This window comes from Molothrus aeneus, chromosome 8 (assembly GCF_037042795.1).
Source record: "Molothrus aeneus isolate 106 chromosome 8, BPBGC_Maene_1.0, whole genome shotgun sequence".
Lineage (NCBI taxonomy): Eukaryota > Metazoa > Chordata > Aves > Passeriformes > Icteridae > Molothrus > Molothrus aeneus.
Genome location: NC_089653.1, coordinates 20,742,404 through 20,748,909, shown reverse-complemented (window position 1 = coordinate 20,748,909; position 6,506 = coordinate 20,742,404).

Genomic DNA, 6,506 nt, shown 5'->3' with positions numbered 1-6,506 from the left:
GAAATTTTGAAGAAAAACACAAGAATACAGAAAATTCAGACTGAACACAAAATTATTTAATGACGTTGTAACAGTTCTAATATATATAAATGTTGAACTCCACTCTCAGAAAACTTTTCTGTTGCTGTCCTGATGTCATGTTTTCATAGGATTTTTATCAGATGGTGAAGCCTTCATGCCAGCTTGCCCTGAGCTGTGATCATCCTGAGTTAGGAAATGTTCAGGTGATTCCTGGAAAACCCTGAAAATTCACATGAGCTCTGTGCAGAAGGCTGATTCCCAAGAATGGCTTGGGAAAAGGAGAGGTCAGCTCCAACAGGAAACCAGAACACAAGGATAAAACTAAATTTATATGTAGTAATCTACAGTGTACAGCATTCAGTTTTCTGTGTGAAGAACAAGGTTACCTATAAAAGGGCTAGAAAGGTTTGCATGTGATTGTTTTTTCTCTCAGCTGAGCAAAAGATCAATGGCCTACAAGAAGCCACAGGTGTAATTTGGATCTTTCCCTGTTTATTTGCTCTGAAGTAACTGCTAGCAAGCTGCAAGCTTTCTCTTTGTGTGTGCAAGAATGATCAGTGATGTTACCCATCAAATCTGGGGGCCACTGCTACAACCAGTGTGCTGGGACCAGCAGTTCAGTGACCTGAGCAGCATCTTCTCAAAGATCAATTCTTTCTTAAAAGAAAGAATTCTTATGTGAAGCATCCAGAAATGCAGGCACCCAAAGGTCATTTGTGGCCTAAGAACCTGCTCAGTGCTAAGAAGGAAGGTATCCCCCATCTAGGATTTAGCAAGGGCATATGAATCCTTGGCTGCTGTGAAGAGCAGTTTATTTAAAATGTGTGTGCAAACTAAAAGCAATAGCTTCCATGCTGTCACCAGCCACTAGAGCTTGTTTCCTTTCCAGGCTGACTGTTACTTGCTCCAGTTGTCAGCAGACTGTGCCTTACTGGTCCCAGTGGACAGCAATTACCAAACCAGCAGCTCCCTTTCTTTCTTCCTCTTGTGGAGAGCCAGAAAAACAGATGACAAAAATGAACCAGGTGAGGAAGCAACTTGATTCTTTGTCCTCCTGAGATGAGAAGACAATGCAGGGGTTGTGGGGAAATGACAGGAAAAGAATTGTTTTAGAAAAGAAAAATGAAGGAGGGAAAATGAAAATACAAGTGTCAGGGGAAGAGAGTCATGAGTGGGAGGGAAGAAACGTGCAAAAGGTGCATGTGTAAAAAGCTGGTGAAGGATTACTGGGTATAAAAAGAGGACACATGCTGGAGGAGGAGTTCCTGGCAACTTCTTATCTGGGTCTTCTGAGCTGTGCATGTGGCTCTGTGTGAGCTGATGTAAATAACAGTTATCAAAAAATACAGGAGCACTCAGACCTCTAATCCTAAAGTAAAGTCATGTGGGATCTTAAAACTAATTAAGGCTTCCCTCTAAGCCTTAAATCTAGTCTATGTGTAGTATAATATCCTGATGATATTCCCTGTAGAATCCAATGAGAATTTCAGACAATCAACTAAGTAACTACTCCACAAACCTATTCCACATTGAAAACAAGCTCAGTTTTTACTGGGTATCAGGAATCCATGAATAAAATTCAATTTGTCTATTACAGGTACATACCTGTCTTATCTCACTCTTTCAGGACAGCATAAAAACACACTATAATGTTGCTATTACTGTACCCATCACACAAAACTTACAGTTATAAATAAGTTAAAGTGTAACAAACAAATCTGAAGTAACTCTCTAAGAAGTACAAGCAGGTCAATACAATACATCCTGAAAGCAGGAGACATTTATTCCTTTATGAGGAACACTCAGGACTGAATGTTCCACAAAGGAAGATGAAAGAACCCTCAACATAGATAAGTCTGATAAAGTTGTTACAGATGAGGATGTTCCCCATGTAGTTCCTCAAAGGGCCTCTTCTAACATAAACAGATAGAAGTCTTTACTTTCAGAGTTATGCTACCAAACAAAAGTCCATAAAACAAGATTAACTCTTTTAGGAGAAGAAAAGAGATATCGTTTATATCTGTTTATCTCAGTCCATCTTTGAGATGCACAAAGTAAATTTAAAAGAAGTATAAATGGGTATATCCAAATGCTAGAACTGATTGATCCTTGTCAGCAGACTTCAGATGAAAAATAGGAGAATACCATCCTGGTATCAACATCATGTTGTAGATATTCAGTAGCAATTCTGGTATACAGTAAATGGTAAATTATGATATTCACACGACATGCTGGAAATCTTTCATAGGCCTAAAAATATTCTGAGAAACAATATTTGCAAATTAAAGTAAAAGAAAAACAGTTATTGCTTTCTATCACTTAAATACAGGAGTTAAAATATATAGAGAGCAAAGGGTATGTGCACCAGACTTGTTTTTAAATCTAATTTAAACTCATTAACTGCTGCAGAACTTGTGATGATGGCCACAGATTAGCTTTCTTTTTTATCTTTGAAAAGCAACAGCTTTTGGAAAGAGCTGGACTAGATGTGAAACCTCTGGCCTTGTTTATTCAGCATTATAGTGTGCTTCTGAATCCTTATGTCCCTGATGACAGAAGTGCTTTTCTATTTATGCTCTTTGTATTCAGTTTGTGCACACTGGAATTATATGCACTTTTTTTTTAACTGCACAGACTAATGTCCCTCTTGCATTAGGTCATGAAAAAATAAAGAACAATCAGACTACTGCAATTAAATAAAGAAAAAAGCCCTTAAAAGCACACAACTTTAGATAATAGAAAAACTTAGTAAAAGGACTCTAGTTGTTTCTGTCATGTTATTTTCATGTTGCATTTTTCCACAGGGCTATGTAGAAGGACCTGCAGACTTATAGGAAGAGTTTGACCTCATTATTTCCCTTTCTCTTTGTGTCTGACTGGCTCCTTTGTGTCTGTTACCTTGATCCAAACAAGCCCAATTACATACTTGACATGAGCTTTTCTCCCCTTCAGTTTTCTTTCTGGATATGAAACACTAAATTCATTTTTATATAGGTGTATATATGCATGTATATCTAGGTATAAATGTAGGTGTATATATATGATAAACATTAAATACATATGTATATATATATTTCTATGTATAAATGGAGATCTCTGCTGTCATAAATGTGAGAGCGGGTATAAAGATGCAATTGTCCATGGAAGTTATTACTGTTAATCCCTTAATAATGAAGTATAAAGTTTATTTACTGAATGTAAATTTACTTTAGTTACTTTCTTGACATAGGAAGTGGTGTAGTTCCATGCACAGAGGGGTCAAACAGGGAGGCTTTAAATGTAAACAGAACAGCTTGTTTGAAAAAAAGACCAATGGTATGCAATGCATCGATAACACCATTTCCTAAAAATACCACAGGAACAATAAACTACCCAAACTATAAAATATTTATTTAACTTAGGATAGCACAGATAGCTGCTAGACAAAACTAAGAAATTTACAGTTTTTGTACATAAAAGGTTTCCAAAGGATATCAGTAATTCATGTCTCCATGTGTTATAAGATAGGGTGGAAAGTAGAGCTTAGTTAGAAAATAGGAAGTTCATGATCATGGAACTAAATGCTGAAGAAATTAGAGTCCATGGCTACCAAAAACAAGATGGTTGTACAACCTTGTACAACAAGGTTGATCAGTTGTACAGAATATCTGTTTAAAGTGGAGATGAGCAAGAAGCAACACTTCTGAACAAGTCTGTGCCATCTCATGAGATAAAATCCCTGACAGCAGAAATTCACAAGAAGAGAAACACAAGTTTTCCCTCTCTATTTGTCATACCACGAGCCTCTCATTCAGGAAAATTGTCTCAAATTGACAATGTTAAATATGATCAGAGGTAATGAAATCTAATGAGATAATTACACATCTCTGGTGACATTGGGAATCTTTTAGATGTTGGTGATTTTCACTACCTAGTGGTTATTGCAATCCTGTTTGATGTTGAGAAACTGAAGCCCATCAAACATTTTTCAGAAGTGTTGCTGCTGCTTGTTGTGGGTGGCAATGCTTTGCCCTGGTTTGTCTCAGAATCCAGCACTTCCTTGGTATCTGAGGTGTTTCTAAACTATGAGAGCTGTCAGTCAGCATCCAGCCTCCAGCCACCAGCACTTACTGTGAAGAACTTAAAAGGAAGGCCATGAACAAGTTGACTTTCTATTAAGAGGCTTTTGAAATGGTTGTGCAGCTACTAAAAAAAACTCCTTGGAATAAAAATAAGACAATTAAAAGCCATGAGAGTTGGCATGGAAACTAGTGAAAAAATAAATACACCTTTAAATAAAAATCAAGCAGAATAGCAAGAGACACTGTTAGCTAGCAAGAAACAAGAGATTACTCAAAAAAAAAATTCTTCAGCCATCAGAACTCTGATTTTAACAACACTGCTAAAGAGGGGCCTAACCTACAGAGATAAAAAGAATTGCAAACAAATTGGTGTGACTTACAGAGGCGCTGAACAGATGCATGGACAAAGAAGAATTACTTTTCATAGGATGTAGGGAAAGGATTGAGCAGAAGATACAAGTGTATTTTGATGTGACATTTATGTAAAGCACATCATTACTTAAGTAATGATGTGCTTTACATAAATGTCACGTCAAAATACAAATATATATGAGGTGATACTTGAATGAATTGTGTTTGAGTCCAGAATGCCTGCTGTAACAGATCATTCTTTCTGTCTTTTGCAGATTGTTTAGCTGGAAGTGCAGTTTATCATAATTTCAACAAGTACTCAGTGCATATGACCCACCATCAATATTTTCCCTGCATTTATTTTTATCAGGTAGGAGCTGTTCAAAGCAAATTTAATTGCATGTTTGATGTGCCCTCTGCCTTGACTGTTATTAAAACTGTTTTTAAAGTACCTTAGAGGAAATAGGATGTTAGAATTGGAAACATCACCTGAGGATCATTTCAATAACGTTCACAGCAGGACAGGATGGCTGCTGATTCCTGGCTAAACAAACAAGGAAATACTATCAGGGATGTTTGCTATACATCCATGTCAACAGCATCAAACATACAAGGAAAATATCTCCACCCTCAGTCTGTTCCTTGCTGCTCCCTACCCCAATTCCCTGCTTCCCTCCCATACACAGCTAAATCAAACATGTACACACAGAAAACAGGGGCAGGCGTGTGCCTGGGATCACGGGCAGGGACCCAGGCAGGTGCACCTGCAACACGAGGGTATGGCACGGCAGAAAGGAAGGTGTGGGGAGTTTTTGGAGTACTCTGCTGAGAGGCCCTTGGCCTCTAGCTAAATCCACTGTACTTTTTGTGTGTATTCAGCTACAGAAGGTATATTGAGCTATTTAAAGGTAGTTACCCCATCAGAACCATGACAGGCAAAAGGCATTACCTGGGTTGTTGAGTGTAGCACTGTGACAAAACCATGTCCACCACTGAAACACAGGTCTGTGCTGTGCTCTGGCCACACTCTGTGCTCAAAGGCCTCAGGCTGACCCTCAGTGCCAGTGTTTGAGGCCACTTCAATGCCAGTTTCCAGTTGCTACCATGCTCCCACCAAAGGACAGAAGAGACAGGCAGGAAAGCAGCACCCCGGGCGTGCTTTAGGAAAGGCTGAAGTCTAGGCTGGACCTGCATGGATAAGGACAGGTTGAAGCATTATCCCAGTGTCTTGACAGAACTGTCAAAAGACAGTGATAATGCAGACAGCATTAGAATGTTTTTTTGGAATATGTGCTCGTGGGGATGGAATGAGTGAGCCCATTTATGAAGAGTTAACTCCCTAGGGAGAGGGAGACCAACCAGAAAGGCTGGGCTGAGCAGAAATCCCTGGACAAGGGTTGGGTGTGAAACACTCCCAGCACAATGGGCTTCAGAGGAAAACTTTATCATACAGTGCTATGCAAATTCATGTGTTTATCCAAGTTTATGCCATCACAGGAAAAAAAAAAATCTATTATTTTGTTTCCAACTTATCACATGAAAGGTTACCTGCGTCAGCTAACTTTATGTACCAGTCTGGGACCATTAATTTAAATGATTAGTCGAAGGCTAATTTCTTAATCTGGATCTGATGGAAGCTGATAGCGAGCACTTGGGAGCCTGGTGTGCCTGCCCGGAACAAGGGGCACTGCCGCGCGGGATTCCAGGATCTTTCAGCATCGCCCGGGGCCCGCCAGGCTGGGAGGGAGGACGGGCCGCTGTCCCAGCCGGGGCGACGGCAGAGAGCGGGAAAGAACGTGGCCCCTCACAGAGCCGCCGCGACCGGACCAGACCAGCCGTCCCGTCGCTGCCTGGCGTGGCTGGCGTCGCTTTATAAACCCTTGGGTGTTGCCACCCTCGTGTGCCATGACCCCTCTGCGGTACAAGGCCGCAGTGTCACAGCCGCCCCTCACTGAGGGGGCTCCAGAGCAGCCTCTGCCCGCCCGCAAGGACGGCGGGGCCGCGCGACTGAGCCCGGCCACTGCGCAGGGCATGCCGGGAGTTGTAGTCCCACGGGCAGCGACTTCGCGCCGC